This window comes from Bufo gargarizans, chromosome 1 (assembly GCF_014858855.1).
Source record: "Bufo gargarizans isolate SCDJY-AF-19 chromosome 1, ASM1485885v1, whole genome shotgun sequence".
Lineage (NCBI taxonomy): Eukaryota > Metazoa > Chordata > Amphibia > Anura > Bufonidae > Bufo > Bufo gargarizans.
The window spans coordinates 661,999,810-662,015,102 of record NC_058080.1 but is presented as its reverse complement, the minus strand read 5'-3'; positions in this window follow the sequence as shown (position 1 = coordinate 662,015,102).

Here is a 15,293-nt window from a genome sequence, read left to right as displayed (position 1 = left end):
TTTTCTTTATTTTCATGACTATGAAAATTGTAGATTCACACTGAAGGCATCAAAACTATGAATTAACACATGTGGAATTATATACATAACAAAAAAGTGTGAAACAACTGAAAATATATCATATTCTAGGTTCTTCAAAGTAGCCACCTTTTGCTTTGATTACTGCTTTGCACACTCTTGGCATTCTCTTGATGAGCTTCAAGAGGTAGTCACCTGAAATGGTTTTCACTTCACATCTGTGCACTGTCAGGTTTAATAAGTGGGATTTCTTGCCTTATAAATGGGGTTGGGACCATCAGTTGTGTTGTGGAGAAGTCAGGTGGATACACAGCTGATAGTCCTACTGAATAGACTGTTAGAATTTGTATTATGGCAAGAAAAAAGCAGCTAAGTAAAGAAAAACAAGTGGCCATCATTACTTTAAGAAATGAAGGTCAGTCAGTCTGAAAAATTGGGAAAACTTTGAAAGTGTCCCCAAGTGCAGTCACAAAAACCATCAAGCGCTACAAAGAAACTGGCTCACATGAGGACCGCCCCAGGAAAGGAAGACCAAGAGTCACCTCTGCTGCGGAGGATAAGTTCATCCGAGTCACCAGCCTCAGAAATCGCAAGTTAACAGCAGCTCAGATTAGAGACCAGGTCAATGCCACACAGAGTTCTAGCAGCAGACACATCTCTACAAACAACTGTTAAGAGGAGACTGTGTGAATCAAGCCTTCATGGTATAATATCTGCTAGGAAACCACAGCTAAGGACAGGCAACAAGCAGAAGAGACTTGTTTGGGCTAAAGAACACAAGGAATGGACATTAGACCAGTGGAAATCTGTGCTTTGGTCTGATGAGTCTGGTTTGGGGTGAGCTGGACCGCAGAGTGAAGGCAAAAGGCCAACAAGTGCTAAGCATCTCTGGGAACTTCTTCAAGACTGTTGGAAGACCATTTCAGGTGACTACCTCTTGAAGCTCATCAAGAGAATGCCAAGAGTGTGCAAAGCAGTAATCAAAGCAAAAGGTGGCTGCTTTGAAGAACTTAGAATATGACATATTTTCAATTGTTTCACACTTTTTTGTTATGTATATAATTCCACATGTGTTAATTCATAGTTTTGATGCATTCAGTGTGAATCTACAATTTTCATAGTCATGAAAATAAAGAAAACTCTTTGAATGAGAAGGTGTGTCCAAACTTTTGGTCTGTACTGTATATATAGTCGAGAAGCAACACTTCACCTGTCATACTTTTTTTCATTGATGTGGCGGTATAAGGCTTTGTTTTATATGGGAGAGATTGTATTTCTTTTCTGTGCTGTTTTAAGATCCATATAAATTACACTTAAATTTATATTTTATTTTGTTTATCTGTTTTACTTACTTTAATGTTTTTTAAAGGGCACAAGTATAGAAAAAAATAAAATGTTTGGCATTTTTTGTAAGTTGTTTTATACTGTTCACATTTCACACTATATAACCTGTTAAAATAGTTCTAAAAGCGACTGTCCCACCACAACCATTTTTCCCCGATCCCTGGGCATAAGCTTTAGACGCGGCTTCCTTGCTGTCTTACATTTAGACCATTTTCTAGGCCGAAAACAGCCCATCCCCTTCCCCGCCCACTCCCACAATTTTAGACCTGGTGTGAGCGGAGAGAAGTCACAGATAGTGGCGCAACTAACCATTTTGCCGCCATCTGCATCTGAAATACACCTAATACAGGCATATTCCATTATAATAACCCCCCCCCCACACACTGTATCTTAAAGACAAGACTAGCACTAGCGTTTAAAAAAAATATGTTTTTATTGGCAGATGTAATTTGTGTAGCATGAGTAGTAGTGACTCCTAAGGATCACAGGAACTGCAATTGACATCAATAAGTTATGATACTGTGTAGCTACGATTTTACAATATATTCCCATAGAAATCTGGAGTCACATAATTACACATGCTGGCACATGCACACTTATTTAATTCAAGTGCTTTATTAATGTGTTCTTGAATTAAGCTAAATATGGTCAGGGTAAGGATTTGCTGATGATACAGTTAAGAGGGACTTTGATATTGACACCTATTCATCCGGGTCAATACCACAGAATAATGATGGATTCCTCTTGAGACATTAAAATAATTACACACAAGAACTCTCATAGAAATTGCATACAATAATAGAATGCTTTACAATATTATAGAGAATCAATCTATATATTTTCACAATTCACAAACTTATTGATTCATACATCACATATACTAGTATATGGAATATATTTATAGATATACAAAGGTTATCACAGTAGCTCTGCTCAGCGTGTCAATTAGGGCAAATTAGAGGCATAAAAGGGATAATTGAAAAATACAGATATGACACTGTGTCCTTCCAATAATTCATTTTAAATTGACTACAATACTTTTATATACATAAATGAAGTATTTGAATACTTCAGCTAAGTTGACCACAAATAAAGTACTAGTACATTCACCATTAGATATTTAAAACAATACCACATATCACAGCGTTCTTCTTCAGTGGATGCAATGCTTAATTTTTCCTAAAGCCTTGCTCATGGGAAAATGAGGCTCACTTTCTCTGTGATAAGCTCATCATTGGGGATCTGTTATATGGCAATTTTATAGTTATAGCTACCAGGGTAGTGAGCATAGCAGGTGCTATGGGGCCCACCATAAGGTACAATTAGTCTATGGTAGGGGGCATATAAAATGTAATTAGCCTGCATTTAAAATGTTATTATAGAACCCCATGGCTATCTCTGTTGTGTGCATTATTCCTTCTTTACTGCATTACTTTTTGCATGGTTCCTGTGCATCACCACCTAATTCTGAGAATATGTTGTCTTACTTGTATTATACCAGGATTTCACAGAATAAAATTACTGACCTTTCTTGTACATTATCCCTGTACTGTGATGGTTTGCATTGGTATTACTAGGTATATTTTCTCTATATTGTAACTTTATTATGCCCAGTAACCCATTATTTTGGCATCACTAAGTGCATTGTCCTTGTATATTGACCTCACTATGTACATTGTCGCTGTACTTTGACATCACAAGGCTAATTATCACTTTATTGTGATGTCACTCAGCATTATTTATGTACTTATAACCCATTACTGTGACATTGCTGTACTCATTATCCTTGGATTATGACTTCACAGTAGAGATAAGTAAATTGATTCTAACAATTTAGAATTTGTCCAGAGTTTCTCCAAAAATACAGATTCTAACAAACCTGAACTTCTTGTAATTTCTTTTGGCCAAATCGAGCACAGTGAGAGAGAGCGTTCCACATATAATACAGCACTAATAATGAGATGCACAATCCAGTTCTTCTTCCAAAAGGACATAATACTGGGTGTCCAGGCAGTACACTTCTCTCATTGAAACAGGCACCCCAGTGTTAAATTTCTGAACTGGTTATCCTAAGAGAAGATTACCCTAACTAGCTCAGCAGCCTTTGGGTTACTCTTGGGGGTTCTCTCTCTCATTAGGGAGACCGCGTATGCTTGAGAAGTATTGTAGTCCAGCCAATGCAGCTCATGCTTTTTGGGAAGCATAGATGTAATTGTTAGTATCTTATATCTGCTGGCATCAGATAAGGAACACTATTTCAATATCTTTTCCAGAAATCCATGGGTATACAAGCTATCTTTCCTTCCAACGAAAATAAAAACACTATCCCTATCAGATGATATAACAGATGTAAGATACTAAAATGCACACTTGTTGATATCCCTAATGTGAAAGAGCACCCCAAATGTACCCCAAAGCCAGAGCAATTTCCTCTTGAGGCACCCATCAGCTTTGTCCTTTTGTAAGGAGATATGGGTTGCATGTCTCATTCAGATAAGACTAATACTGGGACACCCAGTACTCTAATCCTTTTGGAAGGGAAAATGGGTTGTACATCTCATTTCTAGTAATGTTTTCTAGGAATCTAGAACATTTTCAGAAACAAATATGAGCTGTAGGAGAACAGAGTCTGTTATATACCAATTTTCAGAGAAATGTGAGCTGAATGTATTTTGGCCTGAATTTTTGAAAAGTTTGCCAAATTGGACATGAAACAAATTTCAAGAAATGTGTTCATCTGTACTTCACAGTGCATTGTACTTTGACTTTACTGTGTTTATTTTGTCTGCACTCTGACTTTACTGTGAGCATTATTATACCTATACTGCAAATTATCTACAAAATATATTTTACAAGACAGGGCTGTATTTATTAGCAGTGATATTACTTTGCAGATTATCTCTGTATTGTGACACTACCATGTTCATTAGTTCTTAAGGCTGTATTACACCTGCCAATTTTTGGGCAGATGATCGCTAACGAGAGTTCGTATGAATGTTCTTTAGCGATCATCCTGCAGTGTAAGGCCTCCCGCAACGAGTCCGCATCACAGCTTCCGGCTTGACCTCCCAAAGCTGCCGGGGGTCACATGGCATTATATTGATTTATGATGCTATGTAACCCATACAGTCTGGAATGTATTGGATAACAATGGCATAATGCTGCCAGTGTTATCTAATACATTCCAGAACTGTAAGGGTTACATAGCATCATAAATCAATATAATTCTATGTGAATCCCGTCAGTGCTCCAATGCGGACTCCCTGTGTGAGGACCGCTCGCCTGCAAGGGGCCTAATACTGCCGCTGACTGCCTGATAAAGGAGCAAATGCTTGTTCATTGGGAAATTGTGATTTTTAAGCATGCTTAGAATTCATTGTTTGCCAGAGGCAGATAGTGCTGCCTAATTACAATCTGCTGCCAGCAAACCACTATACAGCATGAGTACTAGCGATGGGATAGCGATCACTCCCCCCCTGTTGTGGGAGTGATCGCTGCATGTAATGCCAGAGGTCTCCTTTGCTAGCAAGCAGACAATTGCCAGAAGGGAATGCTTCCCTCCCGACCATGGCTTGCTCAGTACAGGCTTTACTCATTGTGGCATTGATGTTTCACTCTCTGCATTATCCTTTTACTGTGATACCGCTGTGTACATTATCGCTGCACCAAAGTAATTATAATATTTTCATATTCTGAAGGTGATCATGCTGGAAATTTTCCAATATGTCCCTTAAAGGGTTATTCCCATCACGCTGTTTCATACTTACCCGCTCCCGGCGCGCTGTCCATATCCTGGTTTCTGCAGGGGGCAGGCTCCATCTTGATTGAAGTCCTCTCCCGGCCAGGCCGCACGCTGGACTGAAAGTGCACGCGCCCTGGTGACTTCTTCCTGGCAAGTATACTATACTGGCCAGGAAGAAATCACCATAGCGCATGTGCGGCGTCGGTGTGCGTTTTAGGGACTGCACGCGGCCGACCGGGAGAAAAGAAGAAGAGTCTGCGCAAGCGCGGCCACCGCGATTCCGGAGAAGACCGGTGGGCGTAACCAGGGGAGATGGAAAGCAACAGTCAGGTAAGTATATGTTCATTTTCTTCTAAGGGGTGGGAATTAGTTAATTAAATATATTTAGAAAAATGATCACTGTTAAATCATTAACAGATTTAACAGTGATCATCAAGATGGGAATACCCCTTTAACTAGTCATTAACTGGTTTCCATTCATAAGTGCCAGCCCATCTTATTCCCTATTAATGTTCCTCTTTCAACAACACCTAGGGTTGGACTACAGAATATGTAAAAAACTGACCCTTTCACTTAATGGAGGTTGATATAGTATGTGTGTGCCCCTTTCACTATGGAGGTGTATATACACGAGTGTTTGGAATAGAAAACTAGTCTTATACAAAATACAATATGAAAATAAAAAAATAAAAATAAATAAACATTAATAGATGATCCCCTAGAAGAGAAGGTGGACACCTCTTAAACAACAACTTTATTTTATAGCATATATAGAATCCCTGCTTTTCAGGCTCACAGCTGAAATAGCTGCTTGCAAAAGAGTAATATTTTTGGAAAATTCCTTATTTTACAAAGAGTTAATGTAGAGGAACCTGCAATAATGTTTCCACAGATGCAGAGAAGTTATTAATGTACCTGACTTCTTTAGGGGAAAGTGTTACAGCTATGTTCCTCTTAATTTTCCATGGAAGTGATAGAATTATTAGTTACTACATAGAAGACGGTAGTAAAGCAGCATAAATGTAAAATGTGATGAAAATGTGCATTCATGTTTTTATATCGTACACACCTTAGCAGTTCCCTCAGATAAAATGTAGAGAACGTAGTAATTTTAGCTCAGCAAAAATGTGCAAATATATGAGTTACCATTTGATTACAGATCATAAGATAATATATTCCATCTTCTGCAGTGATAACGTTAAACATTTCAAATATGAAATATGAGTGTCTCTTTATCGCACTGCAGTTCACACAATTCTTCCAGTTAGGATATTAAAAGTAAAGCTCGTACATCGTAAGGTGTGATAATCATGTTCAGCAGGGAAACGGAGCAGAATTTTAGTTTCTGCATAAATACTAGTACAAAAACTGCAAATAATGGGCCTTTTATCTGCTATTGCATGCTGATTTATAAAACACAGAAATGCTCTGTTTACCTTGAGTAAGTGATGAAAGTAGATTTTGGTTTGGCTTGTTACTAAATAGGCAAGAAGGACAAATTGCATTTATTACAAATTAGGCATAAAATGATGTGCAATACAGAAAACAGAGGCAGATCTTTACATTTCTATTTTTTATTTCTCCAAAATAGGAATAACTGTGAGTCCTGAACCTAACAAATTCATTGTACCATGTCCAATAGACCCCTTATTTAGCAAACAGGGCCTCAGGTATCATATGTTTTACAGAAAAAGTTTCCTTATGCCAAACCAACCACAGCTCATTTTCATTTTCAAAACAAAATGGTTGTGACCCCTTTTCTGTTTGATTTGATACACGGGACCCGATTGTGATTTTTACATACATGCTTATAATATAGAGTACAATATATAACAAGTAGGGTTGAGCGAATCGGGTTCAGATTGCTGTATTCAAACCCAATTATTTTAAATACTTTGTTAACAATATCCGCTCTGTCCTACTGAAAAATGTATGGCCTCTGCAGGGGTCTTTCCGAAGATTCAGCAAACATCGTGAGACTTCATCTCGCCTCTGTCAATGTCACTTTGTTTATTTGCATAAATTATTGTATCAAAATGCAAAGCTGAACTCGGGTTTGTTCTTCGAAGTGAAATATGATAGAAGTGAGACAAAGTACTGTAAGTCTTGCGATAACTTGCGATATTTGCAGAAACTTCAGAAAGACCTCCACGGTGGACATACATTTTATAGTAGTTATTATTCTTAACATAGTTTTTAAAAGAATCAGGTTCAGATACAGCAATACAAACCTGATTCGCTCAACCCCAATAACAAGCATACAGCATACTTACAAATAGCTATAAGTCTATACATTTTAGGTGCACTGTGCCTATTGCACTTGTATGGACCCTGATTTAGCAGGCACATTTGTAGGTATTGCTATATCAATATTTTAGAGTCAGTGCTTTTTAAAGAGGGATTTCGGTGTAGAAATGTTTAGCTAATTCACAGGAAACAACACATACTATCACTTACTAATGATTGTTTATCTGTAATGCCCCCTTTTCTTGAACTCCATTTTGATCACGTGACATTTTCTGCTGTGTTGGTTCCCTATCTTGATGACATCACATCAATATCTGAGGCATGGCAAGACTTGTAAGGCTCTGCTCTGTAGAAACAACATCATCAATGACCTTGCCTCTGAGGGTGGTGTTCAACTCATTCTCCTGGACCTTGCCCTGTAGACATGATGTCAGCAATGATGTGTCTTAGGGTTTTTTTTTTTTTTTTTTTTTCCACCAGGGAATCATGTATGATTTATATAATGTAGCTATGTTAATTTTTTTATTTATATTTCTTATGAAACCAGAAACCCCTTTTAAGGCTGGCCATATATATTAGGGTACTTTCACACTAACTTCAAAGAACTCCGGCAGGCTGTTCCGGTGGGTAAACAGCCTGTTGGATCGTGCTGCCGCCCCCATTGACTATAATGGGAGTGGGCCTGAGTTACATCGGCAGCATGGCAAACATGCCGAGAGGAAGCAGGAATAATACTACAACATGCAGTTCTGAAGGGAGGGGACCATGCTCTGTTTCAGTATATCACAGTGCATGTTGGCATTCATGGTTCCCTCAACGAACTGTAGCTCCCCACAGCTGGCAGCATTCATGCAGCCCCAAACAATGACACTCCCACCACCATGCTTGACTGTAGGCAAAATGCACTTGTCTTTGTATTCTTCACCTGTTTGCCGCCACACATGCTTGACAATATCTGAACCAAATAAGTTTATTTAGACCACATGACATAGTTCCAGTAATTCATGTCCTTAGTCTGCTTCTCTTCAGTAAACTATTTGCGGGCATTCTTCCTTCTGGGATGACAGCCATGCAGACCAATTTGATGTATGGTCTGAGCACTTACAGGCTGACCCCAACCCCTTTAACCTCTGCACCAATGCTGGCAACACTCATATGTCTATTTTGATAAGACAACATCTGAATATGATACTGAGCACATACACTCAACTTCTTTGGTCGACCATGATGAGTGGAACCTGTCTTGTTAAACTGTTGTATGGTCTTGGCCATTGTGATGCAGCTCAGTTTCAGGGTGTTGGCAATCTTCTTATACCCTAGGCCATCTTTATGTAGAGCAGCAATTATTTTTTCCAGCTCCCCAGTTGAATATAAAAAATAAATAAAAAATTCATCCATCGAAGTCTATTCTTAAGGAAGTCAGAACATTAGTAGCCTACGTACTTTTTGTGTCCTGTTCTGTTTTAATGGTAAAACAGAGCCTTTCAAAAGAAGGCAATAACATGGTTCGAGCTAAAAGCTGTTTACCATCCTTTCCAAATGTCCATTTGGATGTTTGAACAGATCTGGGTTTTAAATGAGTCTCCTGTGATGGCTAAAATTGCCCAGTTGTGTCCATTTGACACATTTCCACCAGGATCTATCTACCTTTTTTTTAGAACATACAAATGAAGACTATCTTTTTTGTACAGGTTGTGGCAATGGCAAAAGGATGATGGAAAAATTGCATGTGGTGTGGACCCAGCCTAAGTGCAGCAAAATTTTCCTACAAAAAAATACCTCTACATGTAGATACCTGTATAACGTCCTATCTGGCTAACAATGAAGATGACCCAATCCAACATTGATATTTTTTTATCCCTTCATCAATTTGAAAGCATTGTAGTAACCATATGGGTGATGAATAGAGATGAGAGAATTTCTCCAAAATTTTATTGATTCGGCCGGTTCGGTGAATGTTCCGAAACAATTTGCTTCGATCCGAATATATTCACAGTAAATCGTTAGAAAAAACTGCTATTTCTGGTCTGCATAGAGCCTTTATATGAGTGTAGAACACTGTGCCTTGCAGTAACACGCATAGGAAGTGTGCTGGGGTGGTGAAGCAATACTGTCAGTCAGTATGACATGCACATGACATCACACTGCACACTTCACTTATTAGGGCAGTCACAGGGCTGTCCCTGAACAAAGTATGATAGTGAATGGCAGACTCTAAGATGGCGGCATATTTATTGCACTGTGACATCACCGGGCTGGCTGCTGATTGGTCATCCCGCCTTCCCAGAGTTCCTTGCCCCATGTACTCACATGTGTGGCCGCCATTTTATCTGCCATTGTAGCCAGCTCGCCACCATGTTAGGAAAAATTTTGATTTTTTTTTACCATGAAGCATGAGGAAATTTGCATTCAATCAGAATCAAATTTATCCTGAAATTTGAAACAAATTCGACTTTGTCAGCTTTGATTCGCTCATCTCTAGTGATGAATAATGTTTTCACATGGGAATTGTGTCGACACTTGCAGATATGCTGTGGTTATTTCCTTCATGAAAGCACTCAAATACTTTTCATCTGTGTGATATATATATAATGTGAATATCATTAGGGTTTCCATCCACAGATTGCACCTGAAGGATATTTCAAGAGTGCGGTACTATCTGTATTCAATACAGCAGCCAGTGGCAGAGCATTACCATGCATTAATGTGCCCGCATTAAACACCGCTTTAATTGCACTTGTAAAGATCTGCTGTTGTTGCTTTTCAGAGGCTCAGAGTTGATTAATAATATCTTAATAAAAAGCTTAATAGTGCATTAAATGAAGAAAAAAGTTTCTCCTTGTTATAAAGCTGCAGTGTAACTTGCCAGGGTGTAGAGTGGAATAATAAAAACCTGTTCCACTCTTTGAAAAATCGGTTGCTTCATTGTAAAGTAAGTTTATAGAAGGTAAATTGATGATCAGCAGTGTAGCTATAACTTCCACGTAACACATTTCTGGGTAACAAAAATAAAGTGAAATGTACTGTTAGTGCGACTCCTGGGAGATTTACTTCACATATATGCTTGTGTTGAAATCAGTCTGTAAAGGGGGAATATTAATTAGCAATATTATGCGAATATCGCCAATTAATATTCATAAATAGGAGGAGCCGTCTAGTGATGACTCCGCCTATTTATGCCTTTATATAAAAATAACACAATATCTTCGCTATGCTTTACACTGATTACTATTGCTAGCTACATGCGCCTTACTTACTACCGCTAACAAGTACACACTACAAAGGGTATAAGTAACACAGTATTTATTAACACCTGACACTACGCACACAATACAGTAATACAGCACTAAATATACAATACTCAACTACACTACACGTTCCCAAATTCCACCCACAAACTAACTATACAATACACACATACAGGTATAACAACCCACCCGCCTAGCTCTATACTGTCCCTACGGGGTTACAAGAGGGTATACAGCAAGGGTCCAGGGACACAGCAGGGCAGAGTAGGAGAAGGTGTGCAGAGTAGGAGAAGGCGGTTAACAGGGGACTGGCGCAGCAGGGGTTAATGGATACAAAGGGTTAGGATATCAGGGGCACAGAATATGGTTGGCACTGCAAGGGAGGTACGATGCCATGCCAGCGTATACTCAGCCATCTCCAGGGCCAAATGGGCCTCTCTTCCTTCAGGCAGCAGTCCTCATGTGTCTCTGAATCCAGTCTGGTTGCAAGGACCAGGCCTCTGTTCGGTTTGGGTTATTATAGCCCCAAAACAGCCCCCTCCTCCTTCCTCAGGCATGTGACATCATAGTGTGGTTTTTGATGTCTCTGGTTAGAAGGTCCCCTCACAAATGGTGCCAAAGTGTCTGATTGCTTTAGGCCTGAACAAAAGGGGACTGGATGCTAATCAGCTGTTATCCTACATGCTATCAGCACAAGTTTTACTCTAAACAACTCTGTTGATAACAGTTGGAATTGAACCGGGGGTATGAATGGGCAGCAATAAGCCCACATACATACTGTCATACTGACATAAGTGTATATACATAGACACGTGTGCAAATACATACACACATATCTATATATACACACACCCTCGCATATATCTGGGGCATCACATACAGGGGACATGCATATGTCCCCACTTGCCATACAGGGCCAATATATACACGGTCATACAGGAAATATATACTAACTATAAGGGGACACATATATACTAATATAAGGGGGATTATAAGGGAGCACAGCTTCCAGGGACCACATATTTCCCACAGGGGCCACCATGAGCCCCTGGGGATCACCATGGGCAGACGTGCGCAGATGCTGGGCACATCTGCGCACATCACCCCATGATGCGGTGGTTAATGTATGCATATATATACCATACATGCCCGCACGTGTTTGCAGGCATGCATGGATATACACGCATACGTCTCAACCCTTCCTCAACAATCCCCCTGTTGTCGGACTATATAATACGACAATATATTGGGGGAACGGGTTGAGATATATTTGCCCCCCCCTCAACCCCATCCTAGGTGGAAGTTCAGGAAGAACTGTAGTGTACACTGTTCTTTAGGTACTTAGACATCCCTAATCCATTTTCCTCCGACCTGCCCTTCACCGTAACCTACTCCTCCGTCCACAGGATACACAGTCTTAACAGTCTTTTAGTGTCGGCCACCCCCACTATGGAGTGACCACACCCCCACAGTTTCTCGGTAATTCTGCCGATCTTCAGGTATCTTCGTCCCCCCCAATTCTGGAGCGGGTTCACCCTTACAGTCTTTAACTGGCCTTTCTTTAACAGTCTCTTGGTGTCGGCCACCCCCACTTTGGAGTGACCACACCCCCACAGTCTCTCGGTCGTTCTGCCGATCTTCAGGTATGGCCCGCCTCCAAGGCATCTGGAGCGGGTTCACCCTCACAGTCTCAGTCCCAACGTCTGTTTCCAGCTTGATGGGTGCGGTTCTCCCGTGGACAGATTAATAGGTCTTTACAAGGCAGGTCAGACTCTTAAGCGGCGATGTCACAGTACCTAAATTCTACTGCGGAGAACACCTCCGCCACACTACACATCCAGCCCTTCCCTTAAGAACTTCACCGTTCCAGGGTTCAAGGTGGCAAATGAATGATGCCTGTCCCTATCGTGACCTAACCTTATCCCCATTCACACAAAATACATGTCATATCCCTCCCAAAACCAAATTCCATACATGTGTGTACCCATAGAGACTCATGCAACCTGGCATTCCTCTCTACCTCCAAAGACACAGGTAGGTCGTAGACCCCTGTGTCAATGGGAAACGACTATAGGATGCAAATGTGTCCAGCCAAATTATAACTCACCACAATGCGTTGGGTGAGTTTCCCTGGGTATAGGCTGTCACACATTTGTACCTAGAGTGTCTATGGGTACACAATCAACCAACAAACATAATCCAATACAATGTGCTATGGGGTTTCAGGGTAGTACCTGTTATACGTCCCGAACCCCCATTGAAAACAAAACGTGTCCATACAATAATATTTGGCTACAGGAACCATGTTTGGTTATGTCCTGAGCCTCCTCCTCCGGATAGTTCTGTACAGTTCTGTCTGGTTCTGGTGTATTTTGGTCAATAAGTCCCTTGACCCTCCGACTGTAGATGACGATCACCAGAACCAGAAGAAGTTTCACTGGGTGAAACAAGTGATATGCTCTTCCACCCGAACGTCTCCAAATCTTCCTCCAGAGCTTTAAATAATGCTCCCGCTGGATTGTGGCACAGTCCTCCATCTCTAAAAACACCTCTAGGCAGAGGTCGCTTGGTTGCCAAAATCCAGTGGGATCCTCTGGAGCCTCCCAAGAGTGTCAGGGGGAATAGCTGGCCTCTTCCGTGGCCTCTCCTGGGTTTTTCTTCCGCTCCATATAAAACCTATGGCAGAAGAAAATACCAGGTGCTCCCAGGGGAATTTCTCCCCTAACGGTGCAGTTACATGTACAAAAATTCCCAGCACCAATACCTTTGACCCATGGGTAGAGAAAGGTATTGGGCTGCCCTTTGTCTCACAGGACTCCTCATTATCCCAACACTGGTGTCTGAACACCCTACCTTCAGAGGAGCGTGTCCTCTGCTACACATCCCTCTGTACCAACAGATAAGGATGGCCTCCCTACTAGGTTAGGATAACTGGAGTTCTGTGGACAAAGCACCATCTTGATGGCACCGCATCCCTGTCCACTCATGTGTACCCAGGCTGACTTCCCCCTGTGATCCCATCTTGTGAAGGCCCGCAGAACCAACGGCATAGGCATGCCCCGGCTCCTCAGGACCCCACAACACAAGAACATAGTCCACACTCTGCTGCCAAACACTCTGCGTCCAATCCCTATCAGAGCTGTGCTACCTGCTCGGACTAGAATTAAGTGCGCAGCACAACATTACACCAATGTTGTCTGTCCGCCCCAGTCCCCAGCGCAACACAGCCCTACCGAAAACCTTGAGCACAACAGTGTTATCTGTATCGATCCGAGACCCTGGTTGCCCAGAATAATATCACATCATCCTTTGTGTGCTGCATGAAGAAGGTCCTTATGCCTTCTCCCGACCAGCAGGATTTCCCGTGTGATATTATCTGCTCGCGACCCTATACGTTCTCGATCCACAGTATAACACTGCTCCACTCCAAGGGGACACAGAATGAAACAAGACAGCAGACGGGACATTACAACACTACATAAATCAGCCTGGTGGAACACACTCATAGACAAGGACCACCATCAACATCAAAGAGAACGTTACAACAGGACAACAAAAACACACAACATGGACATGTATAGGGAACAAACGGTGTAACAAATAGTACAGGGGTGTCAAATGTTGCCTAGCCTAGCTTGGCCACTCTGGCTCCTCAGCAGCTGATGATGCTGCCAAGAGGTTACCCCTTTATGGCCAAGCTGACTAGACCCCGCTGCACGATTTGCTACCTGAATCCCATCACTGGACACATTGCAATTACTTGCACAAGGGCAATTCCTTGCAATGTGTCCTTTGTTCCCACACCTGAAGCACCTGATTGGGCTTACTGTCCTGTGTGTTTTGCAGTGCTTCGCTATATGACCCAAGCCACCACAAGCAAAGCATTTGATGTTTGCCCGGTGTGGCCTAGGTCCGTCCACACTGCAACCGCGCTCCCTGAATTGTTCCATCTTCAGGGAGGCACTTTTCACGATGTTTCTTTTCCCCAAAGTCAGGGAGAAATCTCTGTTAGTCTGGACAGGCTTGGTCTGGTGATTTGGCCTGTCACAGACTACTCTCCCCCCTATTTGCCCTGCATAGGGCAAAGTTTTGGGATATTCCGACCCTGACTTTATGGGAAAAGAAAGGGTCCGGCACCAACTTGGTGATGACCTGTTGCAAGCCAGTTATTATCTGGGAGCTTACAGCAACGTGAGCCTTCAATTTGGCTACCGTCACACTAGTAGAGGCAGTGCGTTCCTTGAAGGCCTTGACCTCAGTATAAGACTGAGTCAACTGAGCCTCAATTTCCTCCTTCTGCTTCTGCATTTCCACTAATTGTGACTGTATTCGAGCCACCTGCGCATCTCGGTCAACAGTAGACTGCACATTCTCCGCCAGCTGTGCCCGCAATGCCGAAACCTGGTCGGAACTATTGGCACAGCACTGGCAGTGAACAGCCGGAGGAATTGTCTCTGTTGACTGAGACACCAGCGCCACTTCCTTTGGCTTACAGATGCTAGCCTCAAACGTATGAACGAGTTTGGCCAGCATCCGAAGCCGTTTAGTGGCCTTATTCAACACCGTCCGTTTGTTAACACAAAGCTTGTCATAACTACAAGCCTGTGCCAACAAATCGGACCACAGCATTTCTGCTGACTTGTATGTGGTGGGGAGGATGGGATTGAATGTACTGTGTTTGCTCAAGTGTTGCA